The sequence below is a fragment of the Sciurus carolinensis genome, chromosome 8, assembly GCF_902686445.1.
Source record: "Sciurus carolinensis chromosome 8, mSciCar1.2, whole genome shotgun sequence".
In the NCBI taxonomy this organism is placed as follows: domain Eukaryota; kingdom Metazoa; phylum Chordata; class Mammalia; order Rodentia; family Sciuridae; genus Sciurus; species Sciurus carolinensis.
The window spans coordinates 119120614-119147855 of NC_062220.1; the positions used below are offsets into that span (position 1 = coordinate 119120614).

The 27242-nt window shown below is 41.5% G+C and overlaps 3 protein-coding genes and 1 pseudogene across 11 annotated transcripts in view; all 4 read left to right on the forward strand.

The window, feature by feature from the left end:
* Window positions 1–27242, forward strand: part of LOC124991706 (immunoglobulin lambda-1 light chain-like) — a 1192366-nt gene that overhangs the window by 833314 nt on the left and 331810 nt on the right. The window lies entirely within an intron of this gene.
* The window catches only part of LOC124991707 (immunoglobulin lambda-1 light chain-like), a 1154667-nt gene that overhangs the window by 791156 nt on the left and 336269 nt on the right, over window positions 1–27242 (forward strand). The window lies entirely within an intron of this gene.
* LOC124991709 (immunoglobulin lambda-1 light chain-like) overlaps window positions 1–27242 on the forward strand; it is a 981515-nt gene that overhangs the window by 613489 nt on the left and 340784 nt on the right. The window lies entirely within an intron of this gene.
* Window positions 538–10558, forward strand: LOC124990508 (protein quaking-like; annotated as a pseudogene).

A 27242-nucleotide genomic window follows, 5' to 3' on the forward strand; every position in this document is an offset into this window, starting at 1 on the left:
TATATATATTAATCTCCATAGACATATGTGTGTGTGTATGTATATATACACACATTCATAAAAATGACAATTCTAGAGTCTGATCTGGATATATATACATATCTAATGCATATATACAATGTATATAATTTATTAAAAAGACAAAACCATAGCCTGTATGTATACCCTCCTGATGTGAATAGAAGCTGATTTCTAATTTGTGTAATTGGTAGACTGTTGAAATAGAAGCTGATTTCTAATTTGTGTAATTGGTAGACTGTTGCCGCCTGCAGCAAAGAGACCATGGGAAAGAATCGGAGGCAGACTGGGAATGAACAACTTCTTTATTTTTCTCAGAGGTGCTTCCTTGCTTGCTTCCTTGCTTGCCTCTCTCCCCAAGTAGACAACTTGGTGCCAACACCAGCTCCGCCTGACACTGTGAGAATGGAGAAAACAGCAAGCCACCACCACTAGGAGTGGAAGTGAGGTGAGAGTGGCACCCTAGTGTGGTGCTCCCAGGTGCCTGTAGTTCCCGCTTGCTCTGTTGTCCTATGCCTCATGGGAGAGATTGCTGGGGCCACGGTGCAAGCGCAGCCAGGGGACCATGCACAGGTGAGGGTGGGGGAGGAGGCATCAGGCGCCAGCAAGTGGGCACATCCTCCTGCGTGCGGTCTCTTCCTCAGACAGCTGAAAGCATGTCTCTTCAGTAGACAATAGAGGAAAAATCAAAATACATATCAATTAAAGCACAAACTACTATTGACAATGATTACTATAGTTTTGAATGTATAGTTTACTTTTTCATTTGTCCTAATAAGTTGTCTATCACAGTAGAATGCAATTTAACTCATATATAAATGGAGTATAACTTCTCATTTTTCTGGTTGTACATGATGTAGAATCACATTGTTCATGTAGTCATACATGCACATAGGGTAATAATGTTCAATTCATTCTACTGTCCTTCCTGCCTCTATACCCCTGCCCTTCCTTCACACACCACTGCCTAATCCAAAGCAACTCTATTCTTCCCTAGCCGCAACACCATTTTGAAATAGCATTCTCATATCAGCAAAAATATTCGGCCTTTGTTTCTTGGGACTGGTTTATTCACTTAGCATGATATTCTCTAGCTCCATCTATTTACCAAGTAAATACCATAATTTCATTCTTCATTAAGGCTGAGTAATATTCCACTATGTATACATACCACATTTTCTTTATCCATTCATCTGGTGAAGGACACCTAGGTTGGTTCCATTGTTAGTTATTGTGAGTTGAACTGCTATAAACATTGATGTGGCTGCATCACTGTAGTATGCTGATATTAAGTCCTTTGGGTATGGACTCAGGAGTGGGATACTTGTATCAAATATATATATATATATATATATATATATATATATATATATGTTAGTCGTAGTTGAACACAATACATTTATTTAGTTTTATGTGGTGCTAAGGATGGAACCCATGCTAGGTGAGTGCTCTACCACTGAGCCACAACCCCAGCCCCACTCAGTTTACTTTTTATACTAATGCACCGTGAGCTGTCTCCTGATAATGGCACCGATGCATAAGACCTTATTTGACAGTTCAAAGAATCATCTGGGGTAAATTTTCATAAAATGATGATTCTAGAGTCTTCTGATCTGGATCTTTAGTTTTGGAGGATTCTGGTCAGCCCCAAATGGTGCTGGTCAGCTTTCCAGATGCCTGCCCAACACCAGGTAAGGTGCAGACGCACCACTCTCCCACAGGCAGCTGAAAGAACCACAGTGAGTTCCCCTCCACATGAGAAGCCCAATATTTTGGCTGAGGATTTTATCCCATATTGCTCTCCAGCCCAGGCTGATCCAGTGAATCTAGAGTAGGTAAAGAATGCAGGTCTATGACCTTCCTGGATCTGCTCTTCTCTCTTCCTTTCTGAGTGGTCCTGGGATAGTCACTTCCTCTTTCAGTCCCATCCTTTTGAACTGTGCTTCCCAAATTCTGTACTCACACTTCAACTACCTTGGGGACTTCAGGGAAAACAGTGCAGTTCACTCACTAAACACTAGAAGATATTGACAGCGTTCTCAGGACAGGAGGCACTGGCTACAAATTCCCCACCTGGATGCAAGGTGGGTACAAGGTAGAGAGGGAGGACCAATAACCACCTCCTGGTTATTCATTCCCAGGTAAATGGGAAGGCACAGGGCTCTAATCTGAATGCACCATTCCACCTCTCCTGCCCAGAACAACAACCTGGAAGTTCCTAAATGTGCTAGGCCTCTATCCATGAACTCCAATACTACCAGGAAATTATACATCACCTGCCCTTAATACACATCTCTCCTGCCATGAAAGGTCTTCATGTAGGAAAAAGATTATCTTGTTCTGGAAAAAGTTTTGAGTCCTGGTCCCTGAGTTTCCCACTCTCACATCGTCACACACTCAGAGTCCATCCACAGGGCACTGACAAGGCTGTGCCCACACAATGCTATCACCTGTATCTCTTCCAGACCTGATGGCATTTCCAGAGGCACCTGTGCAGAGATAGTGCCACAATATCACCCACCCATCCTGTGAATCGTTTCTAATCACTGTATTAATTATCTGCATTTCCCCTTGTTTGATTTATTTCTCTCAATTATTTCCCTAATAGGCTTGAAATTGTTCTCTAGTGCAACAACACATGCACAGATAATATAGATATGAGCCGATGCAGGATAATTTTTCCCTGAAAAATGCTTCTGAGGTATGATGGGTAATATTTTCCAATATTCACTAATTCTTTATGTGGGATCTGGAACATTCTATTTCTCTTTCACCATTATTACCATCTTAACTTTCCTCTCCTCTGATCCCCTGAGACTGTGTTGCAGATGAAGCCATCACACCCAGGTTTAAGTGGGGAAATGTTGCAAAAACAGTTTGTTCTTTCCTTCACAAGTACAAATACTCACTGAGAAGAACTCAAGAAGACTGTGTGCCAGTCCATTATCTTGCACCTTATTCCATGGCTAATGCTGGACAACTGGGACCTGATGAATAAGCCTGGATTTTCAATAGACAGGATAATGCACAGGTAGAAGCTTGTAGGATAGTCTGCTGAGACTGTCCAGCAAGTGTGTCTAACCCAGACCCACCCAGGAGATGGAAACTCCTGAGAGAACAGGGAGTCTCCTGTCCATGCTGACTCCCAGTTTGGAACAAGATGGAACACTGTGGTCCAGACCACAGTGAGCCTGAATCACCCTTGGTGGAAGATGGTCTCCTGTCTGTGCCTGTGGTTCTGTAGCCACCACAGTCCCACATTGACTCTGCACCTGCCACTGGCACCAGGAAGATGAGTCCTCGAGTCCTGTGACACTCAGCAAGAGGCCTTGGGACCACTTAAATGATCACCCACCACTCCTGAAAAGGTGTTGTGCTACCTCAGGTAGGGCTGGATCCTTCTCCTCTAAACTGAAGTGTTCATATTTCCAGTGTAAACTTCACCCTTGTTTCCTCCCCTTGACACATATAAGGGTCAGGTAGTAAAAAGAAATTTCTTCTGTATGGACAGCAAGCCATGGATCAAGGTCGTATGGTCTTGAGCAATATGTACTGATTTTATACAGACCCCTCTGAGCCTCCAGCAGCTGGTGTGAAGCATCTACCAGAGGGCAGCAGAGACCACCTGACAGAGCCCCTGGGGCTAGGAGGAGTCTGGGTTTCACGGAGATTCAAACATGCAGGAGGATTTTCTGAAAGAAAAGGTGTCTTTTTTCACGTCATCCTCCTTAATACTGTCATACAGATTTTTACTCTCCTGATCTCTCACTTCCAGCTCTAACAGAATGTGTCTGTTAATGTGGCAGGGACCCAGGTTCTTCATTTCCCCCAAGATCACCATTTGTACTGAAATTCTGCAACTACCAGGCAGTATAGAAGCACAGCGTGGAATCTGCCCAAAACATGCTGGAGATGGAAGGCACAGCAACCAAGATCTGCCTGAGGTGTGGCTGCAAGGAAAAGAGTTACAGCTCCTCACTGGACCTTTAAGATTTTCAGACACTTGGTTCAGGGAAGAAGTTTACTTCCACCATGCAGCCCAAGAATCATGACCTGGGGCAGGACACACATCTAAGCCTCTGTCTCCTATAGACTGGGTTCAGAAAATTCAGCCATATTTGACTCTTGAGTTCTGAATGGCCTCATCAGTCCAGAAGCAAAAACCAAACACAGTGTGGGCAGAGATGTTACCCAGACTATGTAACTAGAAGGGGAGGGAGGGTCACCACCTTGTGGGTTGACATTAGTTCACAGTGCCACATATTTCCTCTCCGAATCTCTGGGTTGGAGTCTGGCTGAACCCCACAAACCTCCCTTATCTGCTTCTGTGATCTCAGGCTTCTCTGCATAACTCTCAGGTCTCTCCAGCTAGGGGATAAATGAATCCTGGGTAGAAGCCTGGTCAGCCTGTGCTTCAAGATTCAGCCTCAGGGGTACCTCCCCATAAGCCTGGACCTCCCTCCTCCTTGACTGCCTTGCTCCCTGCACAGGAGCTGCCCCAGGGCTCCCAACCACCAGTGCAGAACAGTGCTCCTTTACATGCCTGGTCCTGCCTCTAACCTCAGCATGTCCCTGAAGTCCCCACTCTGTGCTCACTGGCTTGTGTGAGCCGGAAGGATTATAGCTACCAGGAGAGGGGTAGTATTTTTGTTTGTTGTAGGCTTCATTCTCCACCCTATCTCATGGAGCACTGGAACTGGGATCAATGGGAGAGGGCACCCTGTCAGCACAAGGAATCCTGAAACTCATCCATGCCAGGTAGGAAGGATATCCTAGAAGGATCCTTCACCTTGAAGCCTACTGCTTCCTTTTCTGCCTTGCAGGAGCCATGACATTCTTCATCCTAGTCAGCCACAGTCTGTTGGTGGCCCCAGGAGAGTTGGCCAGTGTCACCTGTGAGGGAAACAGAGTTAGAAGATGTAAAGTGCACTGGTACCAGAGAAACCAGCTCAGGTCCCTGAATTGGTCATCTATAATAATAACAACTAGCCTGCAGGGATTCCTCATTGATTCTACTGCACCAAATCAGGGACCATGGTGACCTGTACCATCAGTGATGTCCAGGGCCATAGGTGATGCTGACTACTACTATGAGTTGTGGTGCAGCAATGGTAAAGCTCAAAGTGACACAGGCAGACAAGGAATTGAGAGTGGAACCTGCCACCACTCTGATTCCCACCATCCATCCCTGTCCTCATACCGGCAGGAGAGGGCCTGCCTCCTGGGGTGGAAGTTTCCATTCCTGCCCCTACCCTCATATTTCTAACCTGGGCAGGCAGGTCACTGGGCCTCCCCAAGCTCCCCTGATTCCACTGGAATCTGAGCAATACATTTTTATTGACTTGAATTGCCAACTACCACAGGCCACATAAATCCTATCAGTCATACAACACTAAGTCTTAGTATTAAAGACAATTCCATTGTGACAGGGTCTTAGTTATGGTTCAGAGAAGTAATGTTAGGCTGGAGAATGTTCACTGAAGATGTTTAAAGCAGAGCGGTCAGGAAAGGAACAGCCTAGAATTAGGAAGTATGTATGACATAATGTGCAGGGCTGGTAGACACCGGGGTGAGGGGGTCTTGTTGTAGGTGCTGATTAATAAACTTCTATTTGATAAAACTACCTGAGTGTCCAACTCAATAGAGCCAGCAATTTCCCTGGATAATAGAATCTTAGGAATGACTGAAACAAAGAATGATTTAGTTACTGTTTACATCGTCATCCTCCTGAGCCTCTGACCTGGTTCCAATAGTAAAGCTGACAGAGCTGACCTCTGTCCACAGTGTGAACAATGGTTACTGCAGGATAATGGTGATCATGAGCCAGTGATGAGCGTATGAAGTTCTCAGAGGGAAACAGACGTGTCTCCACATACAGGATAAATAGGTGCTGGGTAAGCCAGCCCCATCCTGCAGGACTCATGTATAGAAATGACTTTGTGAGTGTCTCCCGAAGGGGAGCTGGGCTAGGGTGCAATTGAAATCAATGGGCCTCCCCAGGTCCCTGGCTGCCAGCATTACTCTGAGATCTGGCATGTACAGAAGGCTGGCCCGCCCTGCTGCAGCTCCTTCTGAGCATTAACCCCAGGTTCCTGCCTCTTTCTGCAGGGTCCCTTCTCTCCCATCACCTCACTGCTTCACTCAACCCCTGTCGCCTGCCCCAAACTTGCCTGTGCATAGTCAAACACCTCTCTCTGCTTTAAGGCAGGCCCTGTAGTGGAGGCCAGGCCCAGAGACATGGTCAGAAACTTCTGTCCCTATTCATATACAGATCCTTCACTACAGAACCAGGCTGGTCCCTTTGTCATTTTTTCCTAGGAATTTCTGATGGTCCAGGAATCCCAGCTTGGAAATTGACTCACAGTCACAAAGGCTGTTGGTATTGTGACCTTTAAACTGTCAAGGCCCCACCTGGTTCCTTCTCCCTGTCCAACACTAGTGTCCTGCATTGGATTCCTGGTTCCAATTGAATCAGGCCCATTCACTCCCACTATCTCTGTGTCTAACCTCTGTGGTGCAAAGCTTCCTGCTCTGCCCACTGGCAGCTGTATCACCTGCCTCCAGGCCACCAGGTGTCTGTGAGCATCTCAGGAGTCACAGAGCTTGGCCCACATAGGGGATGTTCCAAGTAGCGAAGAATCATAGTATGTCTGTCAGGGACCGAGAACTCCTGGTCATTGGTCTGTGATAGACCTTGAATGCTACCCATACCAGGTAGGGGCAAGTGTTATAGAAAGAGAAAGGTCAAACTGTCACCTAGATTCGAGTCTCAGGGACTTTATCAGGAATAGGTGACTTCACAGTCAGTTTATGTTTTGCAGAGAGTTTCCCAAGTTGGGGTTCCCTGGACGAATGTGAAGATGGTTGGCCAGACAAGCCTGGTATTGAGTCCTGGACCACTGACACATTTGATCAAGAACTATTCATGAACCATGCAATCTGTGCTAGACCTCAAACCAGTTGATGCTAAATATAGTGTTGAGTAGTAGAGTTGGTCCCTTCCATGTTACAGGTATAGTATTGTCAAGCTGGAATATAGGGTCTCTGCAATTGTGTGTCAGTCATGTAGTATTCAATGAATTTTTCTAGAGAGCAGTTCTAGCATCTTCCACAAATTTTCAAAGACTCAAGAACCCCAAGAGTTCAACCCCCACAGATCTAGAGATCTCAGCTTACCAGAAGAGGCTTGGACAACCTCTTCGCATTTCCTAAGCTTAGCTTCTTCACTTGCTTCTCTCTCAGGGATTCTAGGAAGGTGCAAGACACAGTCACAAATAGAAGTTGTTCTTGAAATTAATTTTACAATCCTGCTGTAGACCTGAGACTTTACACAGTTAGAGAAGGGACTCCTTGCAAGAAGTGAAGAATAGAGGGTACAGGGTGCCCCCGAATACTATCACTCTTCTTCCCCCTATCTTAATCATGATATGCACTGCACCCTCCTGCATTTTCCAAAGCTGATTTGTTAGTCAGTTGTTCATTGTTACAACAAATAAATGAGATGATGTGGTTAGGTTAAAAGGTTTATTTTAGCTCACAGTTTGGGAGTTTTCATTTCATGATCAGTTGGCTCATTGCTTTAGAGCCCATGGCAAGGCAACACATCATAATGGGAGCCAGTGGTGGAGTAAACTGCTCACTTCATGGTGGCCAAAGGAAGAGACGTCTCAATATTTCCTTATAAAACAGGACCCCAATGGCCTAACTTCTTTTCATTAGGCCCTACCACATATGAGTTCTGCCATCTGCAAAGAGCACTGAGACTGAACATCAGACTTTCAACATATGATGGACCTTTGGGTCACAAATGTGCCCATGACAGCTGACTTCAAGATATTATCATCAGAAGTTTGTAAACTGGAGATTGGGACAAATGGTGGATTATGAAAGGTTGCTTTCCTGGTCACTCCATGTCATGAAACTATCATCTCATTTACATAGCTCCTTGAAATGGTGAGAGAGGTGATCTTTTCTGGGAAATAACTCTGAACATTGAAAACAGATTGGGGAATCACACGGTTGGAAGGAACAAATTAACAGAGATTCCCAAGGCTGCTGCTCCTGGCAACTCTCCTCTGGCTAAAATTGTGAAGCAGCACTTCAGTTAAAGAACCCCAGTTTTGGGGGATCTGAGGGGTGTGTAGTCACTGCACAAAGAAGCTGAAGCATATCTTGTGCAACAATATTGTGCAGAAGGAAAAGGGAGGAGAACACATGTCCTGTCTCTCCTGGCTATAGAAGGAAATTGGAGGAAGGAATCACCTTATACCTCCAGCACACATAAAGGGCAACTGGGGGGCCTGAGTTCCCAACAGCTCTCCCTGCCCTAAGAACACATTAGACAAACCCACAACACACGGCACAGTGTGTGTCTAAGAGACCAGAAGAAAATAAAAAATGTGGAATGAGGTTTATGTAGGGGGAAAGTGGTCAGGAAAACGCACTTGACTACCTTCGCCAAGAACAACCTCTTATAAAATGGGCTGCGTGAAAATAAGTTGTAAAAAGGAGCCTGATGGAGAACATGAAAGTGTGGGAAGGAATTCATAGTTTGGAGTCTGAACCCTAAAGTAGTGAAAACACATAGATTATGTGAGCATGAGGGGAACAAGAATTAACCCCTCCTCTGCATGAGTGAAACCCAGGGGTTTTCCCTCAGGGACAGTCTTCCAGCAAGGCCCAGCATCTGCTCAGCCAGGGAGCTGCACCAGTTAAAAACCTTCAGATAAATCCGTGGAAGAGCTTGTAATCTTAACCAGAACCCTGCCCCAAAGGGCAGGGGTTGTGGGACCACCTGTCACTTCAGCAACCACAACTAGCAAAACCGAGAAGAATATTCGGACCTCCGATGGGAGCAATTCCCTAAATATTAAGACACATGCTCTATTGTTTTTAATTTTTTTTATTTTTCCTTTTTTTACTTGTTAGTATTTTCTATTCAGTCTTCTTTTGTGACCTGCTTGGCTCCTGGACATTTATACTTATTTAGAATTGTATTTAGTTCTTCTTTTCCTTTTAGTTTGTGTTTTTTTTTTCTTTGTGTCTTATTCTTAACATTTTTGTAAGTCTGTTATTCCTCATAGAAGAATAGTTTGAGAACTAAGATGTTTAGGGTTAGGGTGAGTGTCTGATAGTGGAAAATTGGAGACATGGGGCAGGACCACCTACCAATGCAGAGTACTGAGACTGAGCCCTGCTCTGGCTCCTTCCAAGATGCAAAATATCCACCATGCAGTGTCCACTGCTGAGCTGTCTAACCTCATGACTGGTCAATCACACAGTTCTGGCCTCATGTTCAAGTGATTACTGATGTTATTGTGTAGCTACAAGTACCTGGGTTTGTACCATGAGCTGATTTTCAAAAGGTGTGTAATTCTGTACAGTAGGGGACACTACTGTTCCCAAACTCCCATGATCTACACTGGGACTTGCTAGGGGTCTTGACCTAAACAGCAGCTTTTGAGTCCTATCACAAATTCTTCTATTAGCATACCACTGTGACATATGGTCACACACTCTCACCTCAGAATACATACCCATTTTACAATTTTCAGTGTCACATATATATGCTGGCAATCACGGAGAAGGATGTTGGCTCAAGAGAGGCCACTGGCCAGGGCTCACTCTAGCCCATTCCTTCACTCGGGCACCAGCCCCAAGGTGCTGGGCTCAATGAGCTGCAGAGCCTGGAATTAGGTCATTGTGATTGGAGAAATGGTAATACAAGATTACTTGATGATGGAGATAATGAATGACAAAAAGAACTTTAGCAACCTGTCCAAATTCTTCAGAATCTCCAAACACTTCTAGAAGCTGCTGGAAGAAGAAATTAGCACAGGGAAGATCTTGGGACCCAGAGGACTTATAGCTAAGCAGCTTGAGCAGAAACTGGATATATAATAATGCTACCAGCCAGGGGCTCAATGACACATAAAAAGGAGGAGGAGCAAAATAGAGCAAACCCAACTGGGAGCATCAGAATGAAGATTTCCATGTGCGAATCACTGTGGAAGATGCTCAGAGCAGAGCAGAAATAAAACTGAGGAGAGCAGTTGAAGAAGTGAAGAAACTACTGGTACCTGCAACGAGAGGAAAAGACAGCCTGAAGAAGATGCAGCTGATGGAGATGGGGATTCCAAATGACACCTAGAGAGATGCCAACATTAAATCACCAGCCCTGGACTTTTCTCTTTCAACAACAGCCCAGGCTGCTTCTAGGATCATAACTAGGCCTAGGCCTGTCCTCCCCACAGCTGGTCCTACCATTATGCCTTTGATCAGACAAATACAGATGACTGATATGCTAAATGGAACTCCTCATCCAACTGCTGCTATAATCCCTCCAGGGACTGAGCTTGGGTTGATCTACACATCCTACCAATATCCTTACATGTCGACACCAGCTGCATCAATCCTTGACTACCCTGTTGAACCAAAAGTTGTATTAGGTGCAGTGGCTACTGAAGTTCAGAGGCAACACATTTATGTCTATCATTACCAAAGGATTGTGACCAAAGTTTGAGCTGCCACTGGCAACTAACCTGTGAACTTCTGATCACTGAACAATTCACCCTGTGATGACCTGACCACACTTGCCTGCTGAACAGTGGCCATTGCTTGCCTGTGGTCAGTGCTGAGAGCTGATTCACTTGTCTATTTGCCTTACCATCTAACCAAACAAAAGACAAAGATAATGTTTTCCTGTAATTCAGCTCCCCATGCCCAAATCATCCCACAGCACTGATCATCTTTCAATGTCTCACTCCATGTGAATGTTAACAAGGGAGACATATGACACTTAACTACTCAGTAACAGGAGGCATTTACTGTAAGAGAATTCTAGGAAACTTTTCTTCTCATTGGGAAGTCACTCTATCTGAATGAACTGTGTGATGATGCACCATGCATGAACCTTCTTCAGTCAGGTAATCCCTGGTGAAGTGATTCAAAGAGGACCCAAAGTTTGATATGATGTTCAGTCACTACAGTGCCCCCAAAGGGCAGAAGATGCAACTTTTGAAATATTGCCTGTCAGGTTTGAAGTATTAGGACATTGTGCCCTGAGAGAAAAACTTAAGGGGATTTGAAAAGTAATGCAAAGAACAAAACTGCAACAGTGTTTGTAAAAAGATGAATATCTGAGCTAATATTGTAGAACCTTTATTTTATACCTCCTTAATGCAATTTGAGAACAATGTCCATCAATTGTGTGTCACGTTATAGGGCAAACTGTTCAACCATTTATACAAATCCCTTTTATAGAGGACAATTGTAAAGGATGTAAAATCCATACCTGCCTATTTGCTGTATTCCTATAATGGAAATGCAGATAAAATTGTAGTTCATTGAAACAAATGAACAAAAATACTTTTTCTACACAAGGTTGCTGGTGCAAAATATGTTTGTGTGTGTTTGTGTGTGTGTATATGTATATATGTATATATATGTGTGTGTGTGTGTGTGTGTGCAATGTAGCACTTTATATCTTCAAGTGTTTTGAAACAACAAAAAAAAACATTTATTTCATTAAATGATATTTTCTTGAGGTTGTCAAAAACGAAGGACCAAAGGCATACTTTTGTGTTTTTTTTTTTGAAAGTTTGAAACAAGTCGAAAGAACAGAAAGTGCCTTATTTTCATTTATGTTCATTTAGTGAAGTACCTGGTAAGATCAGCTCCTCCTCTGAATAGAAGTTATTGCATGTGACTCAGTCACCCAGTATGTGAAAGAAGATATGAGGGAAGCAAATGGGTTGAGGGTTTGAAATACATGATTTGTGCTACATTACCTTGATGCAAATTTGTCAAATTTGATACTGTGAAAAATAATGATAGCTGTTCTAATATCTGACAAATTATTTTCAAAAAACACATCACATTTGACAACTTTTGGTTTTAACAATCCTCAGTGTCAAACCAAAGAAATCTGACACAACAATTCTGTGTGAGTCAACAGTAGCTGACAGACAGAACCAGTGCTTTTTTCTATTCAGAGAAGTGGAATGCATTTTTTTTGTTTGTTTGCTTTTTGTTTTATTTTTATATTTTTCTACTGGAGATAATAGTATACCTAGGCAAAGTTTTTCACAAATACAAATTTTTTCTTTTTTAATTTCCACTTTGTAGAACAGTGGTCAGTTGGAAACCCAGCTGGCACCTTCACCGTGACCTCTCCCTGGTCTTGTCTCACTTGGAACCTTTTTCAGTTTATTTACTATGCAGCTGACAGTTGTTGCTTGTATCCGCTAGTCTTGCTTTAATGTGCCACTGCTCTTGGGTTACATGTGCCATTGTTTTGATTTATTTCAATACAAGCTGTGTCATTATGATTTCCATCTTGTTTGCTTGGTTGAATAAATTTGTGACACAGAAACACTTGTAACAGTTCAAAATGATGCCAGCATTTGATCCAGCTTCATCTCAAAAGACATGAACTTTTTTGATATTGGTCAAACATCTTTTATGGGGAAAGTAAATGTGTGAAGTAACAGATGCGTGACATTTGTGAGTACAATTGGCTCTGAACAAATTTTGAAAACAGTTGAAAAAATATTGGATCAACTGAAAAGATGCATGAATTTTGAAAACTGAATGCTGTGGTATTTCAATTCTTTATTGAATTTATTTCTTATTAATTGTATTTAAGATATTATTTTTTAGACACTATTATTTAATTTTTATCATGGATAGACTGGAGGGTCCCTGGTATGTTACCATGGAGCTGACATGCTTTTTTGTCTAGTTTTTATTATTTTAATAGTTTTCATGCTATATATGTAACATAACCAACATATTGCTTATGAGAAACATGTAAAATAATGTATTTGCAGCACTGTTACAAGTTTATAGTGTAAGTTTCTATCTAATTATATATGTATGTTATATAACCTTGAAAAAGAATTCTTTTCATGATTGAGAAAAGGATATAAAATGAGAAACCTCAGTTTTGATAAGAGAAACTTGCCTTTTGCTTTGCAGTACATTATTATATTGGGTGTCTTGTCTTGGAATTTTGTAATGAATGAATGGATGAACAAAATATTGGATTTTACTTGGGATTTTATATCACTTGCAACTTAATTCTTTATTTCTTTGCTGTTTCTATTAACCCATAGCATTATTTTAATGAATGGTTATAATACCATCCTAAAAAAGAAGAAAATATAGGAAAATGAGTGTTATGGGAGGAGAGGAGTGATGTGATGGGGAGTCACTAGGGTAACTTCTATGTAATTCATTCACGTCTACCTCAGGACATCTACCTGTATTTACAGTGTTTCCTGTGATGTGTTTTATGTTATAGAATGAGTTTAAAAGCAATTGTTACCAAGTAAATAGAATTTAATATAAATTAAATACCAACATCAAACATTAAATACCAACATTAAACTTATTTAACAAACTAAACATAAATCTGTACGGTTTATACAAAGTAGACCATTATGTCAGTGGGAGGGAGAAAGCACAAAAGATCTGCTGCTTCACCTCCTGCCAGCTAGTTGCAGTTTCTCTGCACTGCAAGTTTAACCTCAGAAGCTGGAACTCCAGGATCAGAAATCACTGTCGGCTCAGGTGTCCCTGTAGCAATCTGCAACACAGAACCAGGTGCAGGGTCACATGGGAGGAGTTTCTGGCCACAGAAACAGTGGCAAGGACCACAGTTTTCCTCAGGTTGTGCAAGGTGACTTTGGGCACTGATCTCCCCTGGGATCTGGTTAAGGAAAACTAAGACTGGTCTGCTGCCCACAGCAAAGGGTGTTGTCTATGAGCAGACAATGTCTATGAATGCCCTCCAAGAGCAACTTCCCATTTACCTTCAGAACCTTCTGAAACAGCTCCCTAGAGAGTGAACATAAGGGAGAAGAAAGGGTTCTCCAGGGAAGTTGGGTGTGAAGTTTAAGTAGCACACATCTGGGCCCCCTGAGGGGCAGCAGGTGTGCTGACACAGGTTAGAACAAGGACCCTGCTCCTCCAGTTCTACCTCCTCTGCAGCTTCATCCTCAGACAGCTTCCTGCACTGATTTTAACCCTAATTTTACCTCCCCTTGCATGGTCTTGGACACATGCAATAGTGGCCAATTCAGTGCTCTCCTTGCTTCTGCTGGATTGCATAAACTGCAAGAAAGTGAGGGAAGCAGTGGAGAATATATGCTCTTATTTGACAACTGCTCTCCCTCTCATTCTGTCCACACTCACATTTCCTATTTCTATCCTTCCTTGTCTCCTTTTGCTGCCTTGAGCTCACATTATAAATCAGGACAGGATCTCTGGAACCAGTTCCTTTTGGGAGAATTGCATTCTAACTGGGTAATCTTGACATATGAAAGGAAGGATACATTCAAGCATGCTCAGCGTTGCCCAGCATGAATCAGTGGTGCTGTCTGTGGTCGGAAACCAGGGCAAGACTAAGAAATTTGGTGCAGAGAGATTTCCCAGTCATTGAAGGTCTAAGGACTTCTAAGATGTGTATGAGAAAAGTCCCTTCCGAAAAGTCATACAAAGTGGGATAGAGGAAACATGGGAGAGCGACAAAGAGTTTATAAATAAGATGGTATGAAAAAGAGACACATAGGAAAAAATTACTTTCACATTTCTGTTCCCATTGTCCTCGTCCTCATCCTCAGTGTCCATAAAGTTGCCTTCAGCATGGACAAGAGCAGTGGTAGTGATGATGCGACCTTGGAAAAAGGAAAGGTAGAGTTAAGTCAAGGTGAGAACTTGAGTTGCTGCTGCTCCTGGTGTTCTGTAGCCCAAAGTCAAAGCTCTCCATTCTTCTCTTGTCTGCCCTCCTGTCTTCTGTCCTCCATCACCTCACCTCTGCAATGAGGAATAGGTCTAGGATCCCAAGCACTGGTTTCCAGTTCAGATTCCCCCACTGTCCTCAGGGATGTCTGTGTCATCCCATTCCTCCAACAGCAGCCACTAACTCCCTGACTCTTTAGACATAGGCCTTGTGAATGCAAACAAATTCAGATTTTCCTCCTAGTCCCAGTGTTTGGAAATTAGATGAGGACTAGAGGTGAGAAAGATGGTCAAGAATGTACTTCTCCCCATTCTTTTACAAAGGAGAACTAAAGGCCTGTATGAGGAAGTTTTCTTTAAGTTCCCATATTTGTGAGTGTCTTTTAAACCAGAGTAGACAATAAACAGAAGAGAAAGTACTCCTATAAGAACATGCAGAGGGGAATTTGACTCCTTTCACACTGCTTAGGACACGTGAGTACAACTTTGATAACAGGTTCACAAAAAGCCTCTGGGAATGAATCCTTCCATTGTGGGTCAAACCCAAAGTCCAGATATAAATTCCTTCATCCATGACTCCTAAGAACTGCCCACCAAGAGAGTCAAGCTATTGGATACTTACTAGAGGCAAATTCAGGACAGAGTGGGTCTTACAGGGAATATTGTGTATCACTAGCAAGGCAGAAGTTGTCTTCTTACAAGCAGGATGTTCAAAGTCAGTAGGTCTACTAACTCTTATTCCTATGTCATTAAACTATGAAATTAATACATTTTTTCAGTTGATTTCGATTTCAGACCCATTTTTCATTTTTCACATATGTAGGTGGACCTGACTCCTTCAAGGAAACCTTTCCTTTTGGGTCATACAAAAGGACTGTTCCTTACCTGCAGGTTCTACCTCATAACTGCTCAAGTCCCATGCCTGGCTGTACATCCCACCTTTAGAGACACAAACATCAACAACAGACTTAACTAAGAGTGTCTCTTGCTTTCTTCTTCACCAATTCAGATCATGAGGTGTGCTAGGGTTGGATGTTGTTTGTCCCTTACAAGATTATGTGATTGAGGCTTGGACATGTATGTGGCCATAAGGAGCATTGTGAAACCAGTTGGAAGACAGGCCTGGGTAAAAGTAACAAGGTCATTTGAGGGCCTCAGCCTCACAGGCAGGAATATATTTTTTCACAACCTTGTTAGATCCTGGATTCTATAGGAAGAACAAATGAGACATCTGATCCCTGCTGGCGTCCTGTCTCCACATGTGATTTCTCCCTCCTGCACCTGCATCCATGAGGATGCCACCAATCATGCAATGCAGCTAAGAGGGCATTCACTAAATCAAAGCAGATGCTAGTGCAATGCTCTTGAAACTCCAGAAATGTAAGATAAACACACCAGTATAAAATATTTGGTCTCAAATGTGTTCTTTATAGCAATAAAAAGAGAGTAAAGCTAATATTAATATTCTGGATCACACTGATCTGTGTTGTGGCTTCTGAGACACTCTCTGAGCTCTGTGTGGTCGATAGCCTTCAACAAGATGCTGCAAACAATTGCAAACCTTGAAGTGAGACAGTGGAGCTGCAGGTGTCAAATTTCAACTTCTTATTTCCACTGGCATGTTATCACTCTGTCCTTGAAACTGATCAAGCAGACACATAAACTATGATGCAAACAGTTGGAGCATTATTAATTCATGGGAGAATCACTGTGCCAGATTCAGGGCAGCAGTCCACAGGGTAATGGGAATGCTCTCTGCATTATGTGCACAGGTCTACTTGGCATTTCAATGGTGGAACTGGGATGTGTCTCTGAATGTTTCAGGTTAAAATATAAATAAAATGAAATGTAGACATCACATAAATGTAGTAAATGCCATTTTGTGATGTGCAAGTCCTGAAATCAAAAAATGAGGGAGACAGGACCTTCTTTCCCCTGGGTTGCATTGCAGAGGAGTTTACTACCCTGATCTCAGCCCTCTCTTGTAATTTGACTGTGGACTCATGCAAAAGGACCAGAAACTCTCTGAGGGCCTGAGGACACTACATCAGTGAAATCAACATTTAGATGCAAATGACTCCCAGCAGTGTCTAGCACATCCTGCCTTGAACTAAGAGAAATGTGAGAGCTGAGGCCAGACACAGTGCAATCTTCATAACTTCCCTACAGATTCTGGCTGACCTAGGGCAATGGACTGGACAATGATATCATAGCACAGAGTGGTATTCATCTAATGCTAATGGGAACCAAGATGAAGATGCTCTGCCCAAGGATGAGCTCAAGATTGAGGAGGAATCAAGAGAACAGTCGTTGCACACTCCCAGTGACCAGTGTGAGTAATTTTATGGATGAGTGGAAGGACATTGATAGCATTGGAGACTGACTATGTGAAGAACTTTCAGAGACACTGTCAAAGTGATATCTTTCAGGTCAGAGAGGTCAGTGAGGATCTAAATTACGGGGTCAGAGACCACTGCTGTGCTAAGCTTTCCTTCACTGGAGCCCATATTTCTGCAATACATGTGTTTTATCTGTGCTTTCCAGGCCCAATGAAAGTCCATTCAATTTAAACATGCTTCTCAGAAAGCAGTGTCTCAAAAGTTCTCATAGGAAGGCAGCTTCCATAATAAGTTGAAACATGCCAACAGAGTCCATCTTCAGCATTAGGGAACTCAGGCCTGGGCAACTCCTCTGTCTCAGTCTCAAATCATAAGGGAAGCATGTTCGTACGTCTGAGGCCACCTTACAAGTATGTAAAATATTTCAAATATCTCTAGGGGTCATGAGTACAAAAATATATGGGAATAACCTGGAGTGGGGACAAATATCTGAGTAATGAATACACTTCCCTATTGCAAAGCATCGACATCAGGGCCCATTCCTGACCCTATTTGCCTCTTCTCCTTACACAGTGCAGTGTGGATCATTTGTCTCAACATCATCTCCGGCTACAGAGTGGGGCATAGTAAACTGAACTCCAGATCTGGGTGTTGAAGGAATTGTTTCATGCAAACCAGGCATTAGTGTGGGGATTTATTTTTGAAAATTGACACTTGTACTGGGCAAATAAGAACAGAAATTCTGAGGAAGTTCCCACATTCTCTCTAAGAAATGCAAAATTATTATTACATGGACATGCTAAGTGTTACCTCCCACCTCATGTGCACAAATGCACAGCACCACAATGAGAGGTGCTTCAAGATGGTGGTAGATGGTCATAAATCTTCACTGGATTATCACTCTGTCACCACATCCCCAACCTCATTTCCAAAAGAAATTTGAAATCAGTATAATTTTCTATAGATAAACAGGCAGGAAACCCTGACCATTTACAGAGCAGAGATTTTTCCTCAGCATGTGAGGGAGTTAAGAGTACTTACATTTTTCATTTTCTGCAAAGTCCACCTGCAGTTACAGAAAGGAAGACAGTGTGAGCATGGTCTGCAGAGTCTCATTGCACAAGTCTACTGTTGGCTATGGTGATATTACATAACACAATGGGAAAAAGCGATTGATGCAAGGACCACAAAGAAGGCAGAAAAGGCACTTTTGAGAAAGACAGAAGCATTGTATGTGGGATGTCTTTAAGTTTGATGACTTGTACACAGTACCTTTTGTACTGAGGAAAACTGCTGCTGAGGTAAATGCTCCCTACAATCATTTCACAATAGTTGTTGTGGGACATTAATGTCATTTGAATCAGGCACCAGTTGTAATAGACTTGTAGTTGTAATTCCACACAAAGAAACTGTGTAACTCATGTATAATATACACTGTCAGATGTTCATGACTGAATATGAACTAAAAGAAAGAAAACAAGAAAAAAACATTTATATCTTAGACAAAGATAAGACATATCTTCTCTCAGCAATAGGTGGTGTTTTTTCTTCTTTCCAGTCAAATGATGCCACCTCCATGATCTCCTGGTTGGCATCTAGGGGAATACAGTGTAACTGTCAGCATTTTGGTTTGCTGAAGGCTCTCTCAGTGAGAGTTCTTGCTGTGGACATGGGTCTAGGGGTATGGAGATGGTTGATTAACACACACAGGCTCAGATGCTGCGGGACCATGATGCTTTTTGGATGGCAGAGTAAGAGGAGTCCAGGAAGGAGATGAAAACAGCAAAACAGTGGAAGGAAGCACAGTGAGAAATGAAACTCTCCAGTGTTACACTAGAATATTTCAGCATTCCTGAAAGCACTTGACAGATCCATGAGGAGGAAATGAAATAGTATAGTGTTGAATCGACCAGCTGTGTTATAGGTCAAATTATTTCCATCCAAATACATGTTCAAATCCCAACACCAGTACCTCAATATTTTACCAGTTTTGAAAAGAGAGCCATTGACATCTCATGCATTAAATATATAGTGGAGGAGAAGGGTGGACCTATTCTGCAAATATGATGACTTTTCTCATCAGGGGAGGGGACACATTCAAGTGGGACAAATGCCATGTGAGAACCGAATCAGAGAGTTTGACCAACAATCCAGAAAAAGTTAGGAATGGGTATGAAAATATTTTTTCCTACAGTCTTCAGAAGGAGCATGGACCTACTTATGTTTCAGTGTGTGATTTAGAGCTCTAAGATCATACACTCGCATTACTTCAAGCCAAAAAAGCTGCTACTTGGACATGGTAATCCTAGGAATGTAGCAGAACCACTATCAATCACATAGATCTAGTTTGTCTTTGTACAAAAACTTCATTCAACAATGAGATAGTAATTATTTCAAGATCACATGAGGTATTCATCAAGATAGAGTATATTTTGACTCTGAAACATACATTGACAACTTGAAAAGAATTGAAATCATCCAAAATTTGTTTTCAGGGGAAGAGAAGTTGGCAGATTCGAAGAAGGATGCACCCCGGACTGTTACTCATTGCCAGACTTCCAAAGCAAGAAAACCACTTCTCATTGAGTTGAGTAACTAAAGGAACTCACCAAAACTTCATAGTGCACTGCAAAAAAATTCATAGAGATATAGAAAGTCAGAACCTCAAGTATAAGTAATAATACATTAGAATAGTGAAGCAAAATGGCAGGTAGATAGAGTCTTTATTACTTGTAGCTCATGACCTAGAATTCAAAGAGCATGAATACTGCTTCGCTCTGAGGTGGGTCAGAGAGGAATTTCACTACAACCCAGTACTGGTCAGTCAGGGAGTCTTACAGAATCAGAATGTTGGGTACATGAAACAAAGAAGAAAAATAGTATATTAGTGTCAAGGTTGTAGAGGCAGCTGGTGCTGCAGCAGTGGAGCCATCGCTGGATCACAGAGAGAGGTAATATGTACAAAAAAAAAGGAACAGATTTAGTGTGGAAAATCCTGAGATCAGAGAGGCAGCCTTCACTTGGCTGATCCAGAGACTTCATTGCACCCTACACAGTGCAAGAAAGGTGCTCAGTTCTTCCCACTGTCCACAGAGAGAAAAGCAGGAGGCACCTTCCACACAGCCATGCTTAGGAGCCAAGATCCTGGAACTCTGAGCAGGTACACATGCGTGGTCTATACAGTCACCTGTCAAAGAACCTAGGCTTTGCCAAGAAGAGCTAGAGCTGAAGGCATGGAGAGTATTCTAGCCAGGGGAATTCAAGGCAGAGATGTGGAGGAGAACCCTGCTCCATTCCCCCTTTGAGTCAGGTGGCACACAGGAGCAGCTGAATTGGATTGAGAATTTCACAAAGCAGCTTTAAAAAATGAGGTGGTGTGAGTACATGCCCAGAGAAAAAGCACAGGAAGTACGGAAATGCTGTTCCACAAACAGCAGAGCGTGATGTAATTCATACCCCATGCATGTTGTTCTGATTATTAATACAGTAATTGACATAGTAAACACATTATACAGAATTCCAGAATTAATAAATTTTAGAATAAAAATACACAGGAATCAGTGCAAAAAAGGGTTGGTTATTGTAGAAGAAAAATAAGTTTGATAAACCCTCAGCCAAGGTAACCAAAGAATGAGAGGGAAGACATACATCAACACAATTGGTGATGAAAAATGAGATATGAAACAGACACTTCAGAAATCCAGAGGAACAGTAGAAACTATTTGGATAATTTATAACCTGCTAAAGTGAACCATCTAAAGAAATGACAAATTTTGAGACACACATGACTGTACATATTGAACCAGGAAGACAGAGAAAACCATAACAGACCAATTAATATTAAGAATGATATTGAAAAGTCAATTAAAAGATTCCATCAAAAAAGCCTGGGACCAGATGGATTTCTGGCTATCAGAAATCCATTTCAGTTCTACCAGACCATGACAGAAGAACTGACATCAGTTTTATCAAATTATTTCATGAAATTGAATATAAGAGAACCCTCCCAAATACATTCTGTTAAGTCAGTATTACCTTGATATCACAACAATAAAAGATGCATCCAGGAATAAACACCACAGACCAATATACCTATTGAATACAGATGCAAAAATCTTTAAAATAACAATAGTATTCTGCATTCTAAATCATATGAAGAAGACCATACACCACAATCAAGTGGTCTTCAAACCTGGGATGAAATTTGGTTCAATATGTGCAAATTAATAAAAGTAATCCACCACTTGCCATGGTTAGCATGTGACAGTTGCTCAAAGCTCATGTGTGAGAAAATTCAAGAAGGTTTTGGTCTGAAATGATTGGGTTATGAGAGCCTTAACCCAGTCAGTGAATTAATCCCATGAAAGGGATTAAGGGATGGGTATCACAAGGCAGATAGTGTTTGGCCTAAGGAGTGGGTCATTACGGGTGAGATTATGGTTATATATTTTGTACCTGGAGAGTAGAGTCTCACCCTCTGCATTCTGAACATGTCTGAACCACTTTTATCCACCAAACTATTCCACCCTGATGCTCTGCCTCACTGCAAGTCCTCAGGACTTGGGCATGCAGTCAAAGGACTGAGACCTTCATATCCATTTGTACTTTATTAAACTTTTCCTACTCTAAGTTCTTGCCAGGTATTTTACTTCAAGCTATGAAAAAAAAACCTGACTAACACATTACATAAATGAAATTATGAATAAGAATCATAAGGTCATCTCAATAGGTGCAGAGAAGCTATTTCAGAAAATACAGCAACACCCATTTAAAAAATACTGGAGAAATTTGGATAGAAGTCACTCAATATCAATATTATAAAAGCAATATATGGGAAATGCAAAGCCTTCATCTCACTGAACAGAGATAACAAAGAAAGGTTTTCCTCAAATATCAGGAACAAAAAAGAATGTCCACTTTTATCACTTCTATTCAATATAGTTCTCAAAAGTCAAGTCAGAGCAATGAGGCAAGAGGTGAAAATTAAAGGGATATGAGAAGAAAAGTAAAAATTAAATTCTCTTGTTTTCTGTTGACAATATCCAATATTTAGAAGTCCCCAAGAAATTTCACCAGAAGAATTCCACGCCTGATTCGTTTATCAGTGTAGCAGGATAAAAGATCAACCCTACTAAGTCATTAGCATCTCTATACTGCAAAAGTGATTCAGCTGAAAAACACTTCAGGAAATCCATCCCTTTCACAATAATCTAAAAAAACATGTGGGAATTAATCTCACGAAAGTGGTGAACAAATTCAACAATGAGAACTATAGAACACTGAAAAGGAAATCAAAGAACACCCCTGAAGATGAAACTGTTCATGTTCTTGGATAGGCAGAATTAATATCATCAAAATGGCAAAACTACCAAAGGCAATATCCAGACTCAATGTAATCCCCTTAAAATTACCAATGACATTCCTTAAAGTATTGAAAACCCAGTGTTGAAATTCATTTGAAATAATGAGACTCAGAATTGCTTTGGCAATTGAATTCTGAGTAAGAATAGAAATGTAGGACATATCATAATACCCAATCTCAAAGTAGACTACAGAGATGAGTAGCAAAAACACTCTGGTATCAGTCTCAAAATAGATAGGAAGGTCAATGTAATAGAATATATGAAACAGAGACAACCCTCATATTTACAGTCACCTGATACTTGAAGAAAGTACTAACACTGTATGTTAGACAGGAGGTATGGGTTTAAACAAAAGTTAGTGGGAAAACTGGATACCCATAGAAATCACTGGCAAGGATGTGACAATGAAGTACAGTGACACACTGTGTGGGTCTGCAAATTATTACAATGTCTTTGGCCAGGAGTGCAGATTCTCCTGAAAGAACTATGAGTGATTCCACTACTCTCTGCTTACTCAAAGAACTAAGATTAGCATATTATCATAATACAGTGACTTTGATGTTTGCAGCAGGCTAATTCCCAATAGGTTAATGATGGAATGGACAAAGATGCCCATCAATAGTTGAATGGATCAAGTGCACAGAACTCAGTGGGAACAGATCTTCACTGGTGGAACGATAGAACCGCTGACTGACTCAATGGCCACAAATCTGCACACACCAAACAAAAGAGGAACTGTAACTCTGAACAGACTAGAATCATTACTGAAGAATGAACACATTGATTCAACCCCAAAGTACCTTTGTCCCACTGTTTGTCAGGGTACACACTCTTTGGTGGCCACAGGCGGAATCCTCTGGTCAAAGGCCTATGGAATACTTCAGGATGTGTTGTTGACTTCTTTTCCTTATGTGGGAGGCAACAGCCTGGGCAATGTGATAAAATACTATCAGTTGGTGAAAACTTGCTAGCAAAAGTACAAAGAGTCAACAGTAGTAATTCAAATAACAGTTCAAACAGTTTTAATTGACATGATAATTGTAAATATCTGGGAATACAATTTGAGCTTTGAATTCAAATTACAATAATAGTATAGTCAGAAACTTATATATTTGTGTATTTTTTCCAGTGAGAAGATTTCTGTCATTTTCAACAACAAGGATAATCCTGGAGGATATTATGTTAAATGAAATGGTCAGGCATAGATGGACAAATACTGCATAGTCTCCCTCTTTGGTGGAAGCTGAAAAGTTGATATTATAGAAGCTGGGTGCCGAATATTAGTTACCTGAGTGTGGGAGACAATGTTACAATTAAATATTGCGAAAAAATACTGGTGTCTATTCTGAATTCTTTGACAAGACATTAAAATATAACAATCTATTTCAAGAAAGTTAGACGAGAGGGATGTGAATGTTCTTAGAATTCACACTTTTGAACACATTTTTCACCATTGGGGCAGCAAAGCACCTGAGTCAGATTGGCCTTAAGGATAACATTGCAAAGTGGACAGGTCTAAAGCCCAACTGACTATTGTGTGCACAAACAGTTTTACTAATGTGAAATCATAGAGAGGTAGACGGGGCTGGGGAGATAGCTCAGTCAGTAGAGTGCTTGCCTTGTAAGCACAAGGCCCTGGGTTAGATCCCCAGCACCCCCCCCCAAAAAAAAAAGAAGTCATAGAGAGGTAGAGAGAACAATGACCAAGAGCAGAGTCTGTGGCCATGTAACTTATGTTCAAATTGTACTTCAAAGCCACACATACCTGCATGAGTTAAATAAACCCCTCTGTGCCTTAATTGCTTGTGTGGAGATGCAGAAGTGTTTCTCTGGCCCATGTAATGTTATCAGACTGACAATGATCACACAAAAGCAGCCTTAAGAAGACTTGTTCTTCCTATCTGTGCTAAAGAGTCCTACCATAAAATGTGTCAACGAGTAAGCTTAAGCTTGTTCTTTGGCAGTATTTGAACAGTGAGCTGTCAAACCAATGTCATTCTCCAGGGTATTAGGTAAAGAAAGTCCATTCGTCATTCTTTACAGTTGGATATCCTAAAACCTCATGGAGAATATCTGTTTTTCCTGTGACCACAAATCAGCCTACAGGGATGAGTGGAACAGACTCCATAACCCACAATGTTGAGTTTAGGCATTTGAAATTTGGAGGATTTTATGGGACTTGCCCAGAACCACAACATTGCTGAGTGGAAGATGTGGGACAGGAATGTTTATCTGGGATGAGAGATTCCTGAACACTTGAGTCCTGTAATTGATAACTTAGAACCAGGAACCCTTAACTCTTCTCACTCTTTCACAAAACCTCCTCTCTGAAGGCCTCTTTGGGAAGACTGATGTTCCAGAAGGCTTGACTGACCAAAGCCTCTAACCTCTTCCTTGAAATTCTTGACAAGAGATATGATAATTTCATCCAAACAAAGTGTCTCTGATGGTCCAGGGTATAGTCCAAACGTATGACCATCCTCCCCAAGGTCTTCTCACTGCCAACTGCCTAAGAAGAAGCCTTCCTGATGAGCAGTTGACCCCCCAAACGTCAGATCTCTGTGTGCCTGACAAACTGTTTCAGAACTCAGGCCATTCTAAACCAACTGCCACTTGATTTCTGTGCCAAGAGTTATGTTTCCTTCTGCTGTTCACCCCTGGATGAGCTGTTAGTGTGAGTTAATGGGGAAAACACATACCCTGGGCTTGTCCTTTAGTGGATCCATGTAAGAAGTTGAATGCCTCCATTTGTGTTAACTAATATGTTTTTCTTTTTTCTTATTATTTTGTTATCTTTACAGACTGCATTTTGATTCATTGTACACAAATGGCGTGCATCTTTTCATTTCTATGGTTGTGCACAATGTAGATTCATACCATTCAGGCAATCATACATGTACACAGGGTAATGATATCTCTCTCATTCCACCATTTGTCATACCCCAACCCCACCTCCCTCTCATTTCCCTCAAAGTAATCTGATGTTCCTCCATTCTTCTCTCACCCCACCACCACCATTATATATCTTCATCCACTTATCAGGGAAAACATTCAGTCTTTGGTTTTGGGGGATTGGCTTATTTCCCTTAGCATGATATTCTCCATTTGCATCCACTTATTTGCTGGTGGAGTTGCAAATTGGTGCAGCTACTCTGGAATCCAGTGCGGAGTATCCTCAGAAATCTTGGAATGTACTGACCTTTAGACCCACTTATCCTACTCCTCGGTTTATACCCAAAGGACTTAAACTCAGCATACTACAGTTACACAGTCCCATCAGTGTTTATAGCAGCTCAGATCACAATAGCTAGATGGTGGAACCAACCTAGATGCCCTTCAACAGATGAATGGATAAAGAAAGTGTGGTATATATACACAATGGAATATTATTCTGAAATGGTATTTTAATTGGAATTGCAATGGTTCTGTATAGTGCTTTGGTAGACTAGCCATTCTGACAATCTGAATTCTGCCTATCCAAGAACATGGTAGATCTTTCCATGTTTTAAGGTTTTCTTCACTTTCTTTCTTTTTTGTGAGTTAATATTTCCTGCACTATCATCTCAGGAGATAAACAAAGTCTGGCTGAAAACCTGCTGCAGATTCACCAGCTCTTATCAGGCCTGTTCCCACTGACCTTCCTCATCTCTGCTTCGATCCTTGAGGATCAGGGGCCAGAGACTTATCTACATACAAGGGACTACCAATAACTATAGCCTGTGAAACAGAGGGTCCTAAGTGTACCCTTCCTTAAGTCCCTCATTTCCTCCATTATCCCACATCTTCTCCACTTACTTCATGGCGTTGTCCTTTGTTGTCTCCTTCCCAATAGTTCCCAAACACCAGGGATCATGTACTCCTCACCACTTGGAAACAGGACTCTAAGTCTCTGATCTTTTACCTTTCTGCAAAAGCCTTGATTTAGACTTCTCTAACATCAATTTTAGAGGTTCACATATCCATTCACAAGAATTTGAACTGTAATGACCTTTCATGGGCTATCTATTGACTTTCTTATCATCTGTATTCTGTCTTTTTTCTATTTCATGAAATCAGTGTGGCTGTCCTCCCCCTGCTTATCGATCCACTCAAAGAGTGCACATGATATGGGCATTAGGAAATATCCATTTTCCTAAATTGAGGAAAATATTTAAGGCAACTAGGTGGAGAGAAAAATCAAATACAATAGTGGAGTGATAAAAGAAAACTATGAAATACTTATAACTCTGCACAGTAGATTGAGTGTGGAAGATTAAAAATGAAGAGGAAATTATATTCAGTACAATTAACTGATCCCTTTGAAGAAACAGCCTTCAAAATATCAATGTGAACATACCTTCACCACAGCAATTTAGATTTCCCATGTTGTACTGCCACTGAAAACCACACCACTGCTTTCCAATTTGAACCTCAGCTCACTGAATGACAGTTGGAATGGAAGATAAGATGTGCATCCTGTTATCATTGCGACAATCATAGAATATTCAAGCCAGCACATGGCACATTAAGGGGTGCTGCTCTCATCTGTGTATTTTACTCGCCCAAGAGTTTTGATTAATAGTGTATTTTCCCTTCAATAACTGAATCCTAGACCTCTATATTAATGATCTATGTTTAGAAACAAATTAGCAAAAATGTTCTAGCCCTCCCCCAATATTTTCATTGATCCTAAAAGCCAGGCGTGAATGGGAGACAAAGCTTCCAGTTTGAGAATCAGAAGAGATTCTATTCTTGGTTTGATAAACCAACCCTACCCATTTCCCCCTATTTCTGAATCTCC